This window comes from Panthera onca, chromosome D2 (genome assembly GCF_046562875.1).
Source record: "Panthera onca isolate mPanOnc1 chromosome D2, mPanOnc1 haplotype 2, whole genome shotgun sequence".
Taxonomy (NCBI): domain Eukaryota; kingdom Metazoa; phylum Chordata; class Mammalia; order Carnivora; family Felidae; genus Panthera; species Panthera onca.
Genome location: NC_138349.1, coordinates 29,596,636 through 29,609,796, shown reverse-complemented (window position 1 = coordinate 29,609,796; position 13,161 = coordinate 29,596,636). Strand labels below are relative to the sequence as shown.

At 39.3% G+C, this 13,161-nt stretch overlaps 2 long non-coding RNA genes across 2 annotated transcripts in view; both read left to right on the top strand.

Annotated features, from left to right (window-relative positions):
• The first annotated feature begins 199 nt into the window (after positions 1-199).
• LOC144613187 (uncharacterized) overlaps positions 200-13,161 on the top strand; it is a 34,467-nt gene continuing 21,505 nt past the window's right edge. Inside the window, exons 1-2 of the long non-coding RNA XR_013550547.2 lie at positions 200-2,320; positions 5,247-5,369. This is a non-coding gene — a long non-coding RNA (uncharacterized LOC144613187). The remainder of the gene's footprint in view (positions 2,321-5,246; positions 5,370-13,161) is intronic.
• Positions 7,748-13,020, top strand: LOC132685036 (uncharacterized). Its single transcript, XR_013550549.2, has 2 exons — positions 7,748-9,745; positions 9,882-13,020. It is a non-coding gene; the product is annotated as an uncharacterized LOC132685036 (long non-coding RNA).

Genomic DNA, 13,161 nt, shown 5'->3' with positions numbered 1-13,161 from the left:
AGGTCACGATCTCGCGGTCCGTGAGTTCGAGCCCCGCGTCGGGCTCTGGGCTGATGGCTCAGAGCCTGGAGCCTATTTCCGATTCTGTGTCTCCCTCTCTCTCTGCCCCTCCCCCGTTCATGCTCTGTCTCTCTCTGTCTCAAAAATAAATAAACGTTAAAAAAAAAAATTTAAAAAAATAAAAATAAAAAAATAAAAGCATGGCCTCTGGAACTAGATTTCCTCTGTATGCCTCAGTTTCCTCATTTGTAACATGGAAATAATAATAGTTCTACCTCACAAGGTGAAGATTAGATGATTTAATGTAATTAAATGAATTTAAAACACTGACGTGCAAGACAGTAAGTACTCAGTATGTTCGCTCTCACCATCATCATCGTCACAGATGTTGTTTACAAGCACTTGTCTTTGAGATTTGAATGAGGAGCTGCATAGTAGAACAATGCATAGGCTTTGCACCCACAATCAAAATCTAATTTTGCCTCTTAATAGTTTTGAAACTTGGGAGTAAATCTCTTAACATAGCTGAGTGTAAATTGGGACAAAAAGATTTTTGCTTAGTGCTGACACACACACACTTTTAACACAGTTGTAGAAGTTGTTGTTGTTGTTGTTATTGTTGTTGTTGTTGTTGTTATATAGTTATACTTTGGTCCCTGTGTAGCTCTAGGGTAATGGTTAGGCTAATTCTGAAATCTCTCTGCCCTGGCCTCTTGCAGACATACACTCTGAAATTTTTTAAAGATGGAAAAGAAAGCAGAGAACACAAGTTTTTAAATATTTAGAGTCCTCCAAAAAGTCTCTGTAGATATCTGTAAAATCTCAAAGCAACTTAAAGGTAACAAGACAGCATACTTAATATTTAATTAAAATATAACAATGTTAATAATAACTCTTTGTGTTTCCATATTATCTCTTTCTGAAGAATACAAAGTGTCTTAGAAACACTGTTCCACTATTCCCTCTACATTTCAAGGTGACTATTGTCTCCTGTCAAAAAACACAAAGGAAATTGATAGACTTAACAAAAAGGAAATGGATAGACTTAGCAAAAAGCAAATGAAGACACTTCAAATAACAGAAGAGTGGGAAGACTGTAGACCTTAAGTCATAAGAAAATTTCCTCTTCTTGTCCTGTTTCTCCCTAAATGCATGACAAATACAGCCTCTTACTTCTAGAGAAGGTCTTAAGCTTCCCTCACCCAGGTTGGGATATCCTTTTTTTTAATTTTTGTTTTTTTAGCATTTATTCATTTTTGAAAGAGAGAGAGCATGAGCAGGGGAGGGGCAAAGAGAGAGGGAGACACAGGATCCGAAGCAAGCTCCAGACTCTGAGCTGTCAGCACAGAGCCCGACGCAGGGCTTGAACCCACAAGACCAAGAGATCATGACCTGAGCTGAAGTTGGACGCCCAACCGACTGAGCCACCCAGGAGCCTCTCCTTTTCTTTTTTAAATTGGGTCATGTTCAAACGTCCTATGCTTGATACAAGATGAAGGTAGATGAAGAGATAATGAAGGAAACATTAAATGGGCTTTCCAAGAACATATTTCTTTTTAAACAATTCCTAAAGAGATCAAAAGCAGTGTAATGTACTGTCCTAATCTATTCCACGCAGCTAGTGAGGTATATAGAAGCGTATTGCTGACATTTCAACATCCAGCAGTAGAGGGCAGCACTGCCCTTCTTTTGCAAAAGGCTGAGTGCTCATAAGAAGGAAAATAAAAGACACTCTTGACTACAGTGTCTGTGTGTTTACTTTTACCTAATACTTTAGAGGAAAAAAAAATTAGAGTCTTTTTCTTATTGTTTAGGTGGTTAGGTAGAAAGAACGTCAGAGCCTGTATTGCCTTGAAGTAACTGGTGAAAAACATAGAGTATGCTCAGGATATGGGTTCTGCCTAGGAAAGATAAACAGTAGCTTGACCCTGTGCAATCAGATAGGGTTATTGTATGAACAGACCTAATTCTCCTGCACTTTCTGGATAGAAATCAATCTACTGAACTAGCAGGATGTGGTTTTAAAAATGTGTGTAACTCATATGGGCTTAGCCCTGATAACTGCTTTTGAATCCTGATTCACTGACTTTATTCTGCTGTCTGAGTTAGCTTTCCTCTCTGTCACACTTGGATCAGATCAGACCTACCTCAGTTATACCACTTGTATTATGACCTTAAAGTATGATGTCAGACATGATGGTAAGGAATGTCTTTCATGAGACTGTAGCTGTCTAAGGGACTATGTATATCTGGCGGGGAAACTGAAAGCTCGTATGCTGGTCCTCATTCTATTGGACTATGATTTGAGTTTCTCTATCCTGTAAGTAGCAAGAAAAAAAAAAAAACTTATTTTGTACTAAAAGTTACTTCACGCTCCTTGGCAGGATGACAGAGGAGAGAATAATCTTTAATTTCAGCAAATATATAACCATAGTGTCCATAGCACACTTGGATTCTGCTCTAACCCTCAAAACGTTTGTGGCAGCAAATCTTCAGTGCCTATTTAAATAAATTCTGCCAGGAGTAAGAGCTGGAAGACGGGGTCTAGTTCCCAGCTCCCTGTGTGAACTTGGAAAAATTACAACCTCTGAGCCTTTGTTTCCTCATCTGTTAAACAGAGATAATGTCTTCTAGATCTAGCAGTAAAAGGGTCACTTTAGAAACTACATATTAGGGGCGCCTGGGTGGCGCAGTCGGTTAAGCGTCCGACTTCAGCCAGGTCACGATCTCGCGGTCCGTGAGTTCGAGCCCCGCGTCAGGCTCTGGGCTGATGGCTCGGAGCCTGGAGCCTGTTTCAGATTCTGTGTCTCCCTCTCTCTCTGCCCCTCCCCCGTTCATGCTCTGTCTCTCTCTGTCCCAAAAATAAATAAAAAACGTTGAAAAAAAAAAAAGAAACTACATATTAAAGCCCTTTGAAAGGCATTTAAGTACCTAACGAATATTTCTATAACTGTAGCCCAAAGAGATTCCTGCCTTTTCTAAAAATAAGACTGTGTGTCTTTTCTCCTCCTGTGGTATCATTATATTACCTGAGATGGTTCATCTTCATGGGTACTTAACTTTCTCCTCCAACTCAATTGCTTGTTAGTTCCTTGAGAACTGAAACTATCAACTATACTTCCTGGTATCCTCTATAAGAATATATTTAGTACATAATAGGTACTCAAATAAGTGTTGGTTGATGAAAAACAAAAACTAAAAGGCAGAATTGACTTTTTATTTAGTTGTGGTAAAAAGAAAACACATAACATTTACTATCTCAACCATTTTAAAATGTACGTATAGTACAGTGGTGTTAACTGTGTGCACATTGTTGAGCAACAGATTTCTCGAACTTTTTCATCCAGAATTCTTCAAAACGATCTTCCACATCTCATGGTGTCCAAAGTGCTTCTTTATCGATTGACTGGACAAAAACAGGAAACTGATATAGGACTATGGCCCTGTGGCTAGGGATGTGTGGAACAAGGAAAGCAAAAGATGTCCTCTCTTTTTAATCTTTCCTGCCCTCATAGAGGTTCTGTCCCAGTGGCTCTCTAGCCCACAGATGAGTCATTTTCTATAAACTTGGGAACATATGCCAGAAAGGGCAGTGCCTCTATAAAGTGCATTCACAAGTCATTTGCATCTAACATATAATTAAACATTTATATGAAGGAAACTATTACATTAAAATATAAACACTTGCCAATTGATTTTCAGAATCTTGACTTCTATTAATTACTGAAAATAAAGTACTATTTTAAATCATTAATGGTACCACAGTAGCATTTTTATTTAGCTAGTATGGGTGAGGACTGGCATATTGAGGGAAACTGTCCTCCCCAAAGACCCTGCTCTGGCTATAGATATGTGTGCTTCTAGGACTCTTTCAGGGTAGCATGTGCTTTTAGAAACTGCATCTTTTCAAGCACAGAGCTTCATCTAAAGTAACTTAATTATCTTGTCACATTCATTTAAGATAAAAAAAATTTGGCTTTTTCTTTTGTACCAAGTGAAAACAAAAATAAACTCTAGATGGATTTAAGATTTAAATATTTTAGGGATGCCTGGGTGGATCAGTCAGCTAAGCGTCCAACTTTGGCTCAGGTCATGATCTCACAGTTCATGGGTTCTGCATCATGCTCTGTGCTGACAGCTCAGAGCCTGGAGCCTGTTTCAGATTCAGAGCTCACACTCTGTCTCTGTCTCTGTCTCTCTTAAAAATAAACATTAAATTTTTTAAAAAAAGATTTAAATATTTTAAACTACTAGCAAAATATGGAAACTAAAGGAGATTTTTATTTTTTTAAGTTTATTTTTGCGAGAGAGACAGAGCGAGTGGGGTAGGAGCAGAGAGAGAGAGAATCCCAAGCAGGCTCTGTGCTGACAGCAAGGAGCCCAACGCAGGTCTCAAACCCACGACTGTGATACCGTGACCTGAGATGAAACCAAGAGTTGGACGCTTAACTGATTGAGCCACCCAAGTGCCCCAGAAAATAAAGGAGATTTTTAAAAACAGAATTAGAGTAGAAGAGACTTTCCCAATCATGACACAATCTCAGAAGCCATAAAGAAAAACAAAACTGACTTTGTATGGTGATGGACACCATAAACAGAAATATGATGACTTGGAAAAAATATTTGGAGCATGCTTATCAGTCATATCTATTATATGCTCAGAGCTTCATTGTACCAATAGAAAAATGAATTAAGGATATAAAAAATGAATCAAGAAAGAATAAATACAAATGGCAAACAAACATAACCCAAATCATCCTTATTATTAAATTGAAACCATACCAATTTACCCATTTTTGTCCACCAGACTGACAAAAATTTTTACATATTGATAAATGACATTGTTGAGAGTGCAGGAGAGAAGGCACTTTCATGCACTATTGGTAAGGATGTTGATTCATGAAAGTTTTTCCTGGCAATATTGGTGAAAATTAAAATAGGCATACCATTTTACCAAGCAATTTCTTCTCTAGGGATCTATCCTAAAGACACTTATACAAGTTTGACAAGATAGGTAGGTACAGAGGTGTATACAGCTGTGCATTGCAGTGTTGCTTTAACAGAAAAATAGTGAACAGTGACACTTTCCAACAAATGCATCATTTTATAATGTAAAAAATCAAGTTTTTATTGAAAAAAAAAACATATTTGAAAGAGATTTCACAAGAATACAGAGACGTTAATGGAGTTAGAATGTATTATGCTAAGTGAAATAAGTCAATCACAGGACAAATATATGATTTCAGTCATGTGGAATTTGAGAAACAAAACCTGAACATATGGGAAGAGGAAGGAAAAAGAGAAGAACGAGAAACAAATCACAAGAGACTCTTAACCAAAGAGAACAAACTGTGGGTTGACAGAGGGAGGTAAGTGGGAGATGGGTGATGGGTATTAAGGAGGGTACTTGTGACGAGCACCGGGTGTTGGATATGTCATGAGACACTGAATTCTACTTCTGAAACCATTTCACTGTATGTTATCTAGCTAAAGTATAAAAATAAATGAATTTTTTTAATGTTTATTTATTCTTGAGAGAGAAACAGACAGAGCATGAGCAGGGGAGGGGCAGAGCGAGAGAGGGACACAGAATCCAAAGCTCACTCTCTGTCTCTCTCTCTCCTTCAGAAATAAAGCTCACGAGCTGTGAGACCATGACCTGAGCTGAAGTCGGATGCTTAGCCAACTGAGCCACCCAGGTGCCCCTAAATAAATTATTTTTTAAAAAAGATAGTCTCTAACAATAAATAAGTAGAACCGGAAAAAAATAGTTCTCCAAAGCACGACAGATATAGTCAGTTAAAACTTCAGAAGTTAGGAGAAACTACTTTTAATAAAGAATAATGTGGTGGTTTAGAGCTAACCTGGAAATCAAGAGAACTATTAAAAATCACTTGTTGATAAAATAGTGATTTTTAAAAATGTAAATCCCGGACTCTATATCCCAGGATGTAAATAAAACAGTTCCCGACAATAAATATTGGCTGAATGAATGAATGAGAACAATACTTCCATGAGGGTTGTCATAAGACTTGATGCAAGATTGCCTAAGGATCAGTGCTTGATACATAACAAGTGTTTAGTAGGTACTAGTTCACTACTTTCCTGGAGGCCAGTTTGAGCTTCATACCTGCCTGGCACATTACAGGGGGTTGTTTATTTAAAACCGTGCATATAGTGCTTACTATATGCCAGGTACTGTCCTAAGTGCTTTACAAACACTAACAAACACTAACAAACTGCAGTAACAGCTGAAGTAGCTAGTCTTATTATCCCACTTAACAGGTGAGGCAATTGAAGCAAAAAGCATTTGAGCAATTTGCCCAAGCTAGCACAGCTAGACAATGGTGGGGATGTGAATACAGACAGTCTAGCTTCAGGGCCCCTGCTCCACTGTGCCATGTTGCCAGTCACGTGATAAAAATTTATCCAATGAAAGAATTAATTAGATGTTATGCTTATTAGAAATTACATTGTGCTTTTATTCTAGAGAATATGTTATGTTAAATCATACCTGAAAATTAATCCTGCAGTATCCCTTTGAGGTAGAGCATATTTTTTAAATGTTTAAAATGTATTACTGGGGCACCTGGGTGACTCGGTTAGGCATCTGATTCTTGATTTTGACTCAGGTCATGATCTCATGGTTGGTGAGATTGAGCCCTGCATTGGGCTCTGCGCTGACAGCATGGAACCCACTTGGGATTCTCTCTCTCCCTCTCTATCTCTGCCCCTCCCCCACTAGCTCTCACATGTGCTCCCTCTCTCTCTCTCAAAACAAATAAAACTAAGATAAAATTTAATTTAATTTACTTTAATTTAAAAATGTATTATTAGTTCTTGAATTGTGTTTTAAAAGACCACAGGCAGTCCTTGTTCCTTCAATGAAGTCATTGTATTTGTTTTCTGACATCATAAACTTTCCATACAACGGTTCCAAGTTCTAAACAGAAAGACATCTGCTCTAGAAATGGAAGAGGCATAAGGGCTTACAGAGAAGAATTACATAACAAGATCAAAATTATTTAGAGGGGAAAGATTGTGTGAGTTTTAATCTTCCATGTGGCTAACGCAATGGACCTATAGACTTCTTGAGAGTTTTGGTTTTTTTTAGTTTTAACCCTAATTTAACTTCAAATCATAACATAATACTACCTTTTCTTTTTCATGATTTATTCATTCATGCATTTAATTCATTCAGTTAATAATTATTGACCATCTACTATCCGTCAGGCATTGCACTAGGTGTTAAGGATAACATGGTGAACAAAAAGGCTAAGTCCTTGTCCTCATGGCTTCTCTAATCTGATGGAGAAGACACATAATAACACTGCATAAATGAAATTATGAACATCACAGCCTTGGTAAGTGCTATGTGGCTTAGTGGAAAAGGGACATGAAAGTATATAATAGAGGGAATGAATGTAGTTGAGGCTGATTCTTCCCCTCTCAGAACATTCCCTCCAGCATGGGTAGAATCCATCTTCTAATTCCTGCCCCAGCAGCACCTCTTAGATCCTACAACTTGCACATATTAAGCTTACATTTCTGGAATCCGTTTAGGCAGCCAATGTATTCAAGAAAAAATGGCCCATTAAAAGTAATATCTTTAATTTATTACTTTCTTATTGCTTCTAGTTCTTTTTTTCCAAGAGACAAAAACACCAAAACATCAATTGAAAAATCTAATTTCCATTAGTAATATATATATATATATATATATATATATATATATATATATACACACATACACACACACACACACATATATGTTTTAATTTAAAGATCTAATTGGTTTTATTAAATGATTTACAAATGTGCCCCTGTTTAGGGCTTGGGATTCTAGGATGTAGGAGAAGGGATCCTTTGCCCTCCATCCTTGCCCACCCTGCATCCCTTCTCCTTACACTCTTTTCTTTGTTGTGTCATGTGTTCATTGTTTTGATGACACCCCATGTCTGCTATTGGATTGGGTTCCCCATTGTATTCAGCTCATTACCTTTTATCTAGGTGTTTACTAATCAGAGTGTGGTCCTGGACCAATGGCATCAGCATCACCTAGCTAGATGCTTTGTTAGAAATGCAAAATCTCAGCTCCCCACCCCCAGGCCTACTAAGTCAGCATTTGCACATTGAGAAGATCCTCAGATTTTTTTCTGAGCACATTAAAATTGAGGAGCATCATTTTACCCCCATCAGCTTCCAGGAATGTAAAATGGACAAGGTCATTCCTGCCCAGCCCACCTTGCTCACAGCTTTGAATTGAAGATGCTCTGAGATTTAAAACAATAATAACAAAAGACATTTTCAGGAGATAAAAATGCAATACAACTATTAAACATCAGATTTAATATTATTTATTTTCACCTAGATAACTTGATTTACTAAAGCTGTTTTCAGAGGTAAACAAAGATTACTCCTATTTGACTGACTCTGTTTCTGTAATAATTGGTTGTTCTATCTTAAAATACCCTAGAGTTCTGTTTTATTTTGTTTAATGTATAGGTCAACAATTCTTTCATCCTTATTGCACGTGAGAATTTTCAGATTTTTTTCTGAAAATCCAAATCCCGAGTCCTACTCCCAAAGATTCTGATTCAGTGGGTCTAGAGTGCCGCTTGGGCTTATGTAATTTGTTTTAAGTGTTTATTTATTTTTGAGGGGGGGGGCAGAGAGAGAGGGAGGTGGAGGACCCGAAGCAGGCTCTGAGCTGACAGCAGAGAGCCCAATGTGGGGCTCAAACCCACGAACTGTGAGATCATGACCTGAGCCGAAGTCAGACGCTTAGCCAAATGAGCCACCCAGGTGCCCTAACTTTTTAAAGTTCCCTAGGTAAATCTAATGTACTGGTAGGGTTAAGAATCATTGATGGAAATAAATAAGAGATGAGGAGAGTTAGATATAGGGTATAATAAACACATGTAAAAATAGCTGTAGTTCTGTTTTCAGGAATCCATTCTACCAGAATATGTATACAAAGATGTATGTGCACAAAGGCTCATTGCGGCATTATTTGTAAGAGCAAACATGTTGGAAACAATTTTAGTGTCCGCCAATTAGTGAATGATCACATAAGCAGGGCACATCCATATAATGCAATACTGTGCCAACGAATAAAGCAAATGAGGAAGACTTATATCTACTGCCACGAGAATATCTCCAAGGTATGGATTGTTAAATTCTTTAAAGTTACCTAACAATATGTGATGTATGATCTCATTTATCTGAAAAGATAGGTGTGCATATATACATCCATGGGTATGTAAATGTTTAGAAAGATCACTGAGGGATACTAACCAAACTGTTGACAGTGGTTACCTCTGGGAAGAAGAATGGGCGGGTAAGGGGCTTTTCGCTGTGTAAGCTTCCAAATATTTTACAAGAATGTATCCATGCGCTACTTGTGTAAGTATTCAAAATACATTCCAGGGCTGCTGGCTGTCATACCATTTGTAATCCTGGATAATAGGCTATTTAAACTAATTATTATTTTAATATTATAATCTTGAATGCATAATTTTATAATAAATATTATAGTGGCTGACAAAAATAAAACATATCTATAATACCTACACAAAACAAAAACTGCTAGGGCACCTGGCATTTTTGTTATTCAACCTGTCACTTCTCGACTCCGGGATTACTGGAATTATGTTGTTCTGACTTCTCTAGATACCATCCAATCCAATGATATACTTGGCATTGACACTAACAACCTCCCTAGTTCCTTGGATAACTCACCCATGTAAGTAGATCCTACTTCTAGAAGAGTCTCTATATTAGCACTATGTAAATTCTCCCTTGTCCAGCTCTAGAAGTCACTAAGGACAGAAGGGCCCTACAACTGAGCCTTGCTGAGAGCCAGGTCTCCTCCATTTTAGGTAATTGCAAAAAGCATGCCGATTAAGCCTTTGTAGGAGGGATGTGCATCCTGTCTAGGGAAAAATTCTCAAGAGTCGGCTGGGATAGCTCTTCCTCTTTGAAATGGTGAGTAAGCACTGCAAGTGTATAATGAGAGAAATTACTTATGAATCTGTCCCTCTCAGCCCCAGGCCACTTTCTCTGAGAAAGACTCAAGGATCTTACCCTAATAGCATTGGAATAAAGTCAGTGCAGAGGCAGACTGACACAGAGCAAGGCTTCCAGCCCACAGGGGGGCCCTGCTGACAGCTCGTTAGAAACTGTCTCTCTCCTGAACCCCCTTTCATTTCTTCAAGTTACAAATCCTGACAGACTTTGATGGGAAAAGCAAGGCGGTAAGATCCCCTGTGGCAACCAAGTCCCTGCTCATCTATCTGTGTTTGACAGATAAGGAGAGTAGATGTCATCTACAAAACGTTTTGCTCACCTGAGCCAAGTGAGCCAGGACGGCCGTGCCGCCCTTTGCAGGGCCCTCCCTCAAGAGTGATCCAGACAAGACCCACCGACCACAACTGAGATTTCTCTCAAAAGAAAATCATTGTAACCAGACAGCTCCTGGAAACTGAATGCCCACTCTAGTCCTCAGAGAAGTGCATAACACTTAATAACTCCAAGGAAGTTATGCTTTGATTAGCAAAAACCTTTTCCGAGTTACACCCTCTTGGTCTTTGAGGGATGGTGACCAGTTAAGATCTGAGAAGTCTGTCTGAGATTCTGAGCAGAGTGTCTGGGCCTCCAACTTTGCCAAATTACTGGGAAAGGGAGTGTGATAAAAGGAAACGAAACGCCACTGTGCTCCAGACTTCAGAGACTGAACACGCTGGTATCTCAAGGTCTCTTCAACCATCTGTCAGTGGCTCTCCCACTTTAACATGCCTTGGAAAAATCTGTGACGTTCATTTAAAATGCAGATCTTGATTCAGTAGGTCTGGAGTGAGTGGGTCCAAGGAATCTGCATTTTAACAAACTCTCTAGGTGATTCTGGATGCAGGTGATCCTGGGGCCCCACTTTGAGAAGCACTGCTGCTCCCTGTTGCTACCTGCACCAGCACCTCCAGCAAGGGCTCCTAACAGTGTTCCCAGCACTTTTGGGGGGGAGTTCCTCTCCCCCTTGGCCAACAGGCCCAGAGCCGGTTCTCAGCAGCCGTTTCAATTGGAAGTGGAGCCAGCTGGCTCCAGGATTCTTCTTCAGGTAACAGTAGTCCTCAGAGGCCACTCCCTGCAGAGAGACATCTCCCAGAGACCAGCCATTCAGAGCCCCTAGAAGGCAACTCCCAACAAAGACTTGAAACAAAGAGCCCCCTGCTCTTATGCCACAAGGCATAAGGGTTGATTTTAACCTGTTGATTTTTATTAGATCACAGGTTCTTAAACTTCAGCGTGCATCAGAATTACCAGGGCAGCTTGGTTCAAGTCCATGGACCCAGGCCCCATCCCAGAACCACCCACAGGATAGAGCTGATTGATCAGTAGTTTAACGAGCTACCAGTAGATGCAGATACTCACCAGAGTTTGAGAACCATCATTTAGAACAAAGGCCTCGTAAAACTCCAACCATTGTACTGCAAAACTTGAGATCCGAAACATTATTACCACTGAACACAATTGGTTTTCCTTCCTCACTCTCTTAATGTCCCTAATAATTTTCTATCCAAGAAGTCAAATACTTTCCTAGAGGAAAATAGCTGCTAGACATTCTGACTTGCTAAGTGCCAATATGCTGCGGTTTGAGAAAATCTATACTCAAAAATCTAAACTTTTAAAACTAATTAGAGATTATTTTTATCATTACAAAAAATACAGTAATAATAACTTTTATTAAGTTCTTATTATGTGCCACGTACTGCTCTAAGTATTTCTAAGTGTTAAAATAACCAGTATTTATTGAGCACTTGCTTTGTAACAAAAAACATTATTTCATTTAGTCTGTCATTTCACCTAAGTATTTTTAAAAAATTTTTTTAATGTTTGTTTATTTTTGAGAGAGAGAGACAGAGACAGAGCATCAGCAGGGGAGGGGCAGAGAGAGAGGGAGACACAGAATCCGAAGCAAGGTCCAGGCTCTGAGCTGTTAGCACAGAGCCCAATGTGGGGCTCGAACTCATGAACTGTGAGATAGTGACCTGAGCTAAAGTTGGATGCTCAACCGACAAAGCCACACAGGTGCCCCACACCTAAGCATTTTAGATGGAGTGACAGATGAGGAAACTGAGACACATACAAACTAATTTACTTGCCAAACATTGCACAACTGTTAAGCAGTAGGGCTATGTTTGAATCCAGAGACCAATTCTCAACCATTATTTCACCTTGCTGATATTATCATAGCAATGGTAACAGTGCTTTATTCAACAAGTATCTATCATAATGCTATTGAGTGCCAGGATTGGGGGTTATATATTATATTCTAAGTATACAGTGACAAACAAGACAAACACAGCCCTTGCTTTCACTGTGTGCATGATCTGTTGAACAATCTGAATGTGTCAATAAGTTATTCAGTGAAGCATGAGGAGTGCGGTACCAGGAAATCACTGGGTTGGGTGATAAGACACAGCCTAGACCAGGAGGATTAAGGAGGGTTTCTCGAAAAAAGTGAGGCATGAGTGAAGATCTAAAGAATGATGAATTAGCCAAGAGAAGAGGAGAGAGGAGAGCTGGGGCTGAGGAGACAGTAGTTATAAAGGCCCAGGGTTAAGAGAACACATACAATGGTGAGTCTAGGAAATGAAAAGTGATTGGTACAATTGGAGCAGGGAGGGAAGAGGGCAATGTGTGAACAGTGAGACTGGAGAGAGAAACCAGAACCAGATTTTGAGGTGCCATGTATTGCATGTTAAAGGATGTTAGTGTGTGGGAAATGGAGATCCATTGAAAGGTGTCAGTCAGAGCACATAGCTGAAGGGTGAGGTGTGGCCTGATTTGTTGATGTGCATGTCACAGGGAGATACTATCACCCAGGGAAGGGGGAAGACCAGGGCTTTGGGACCACCAACATTCCAGGGCTGGAAAGAGGAGGAAGAGCCCCCAGAAGAGACTCAGGAGATGTAAGAGGAAGACAATGAGAAGTGACTCAATTTACCCCAGATCACAAAGCTAGTAAGTGGCAAACTCAGAATTCAAAATGTCTCTATCTTTCTAAAGCCATGTTCTTGACCCCTACATCTCTTAAATATTGTTTTCCCTTACTACCTAAAATTATGGTTGATATAAAAACTTTATTTAGGGGCACCTGGGTGG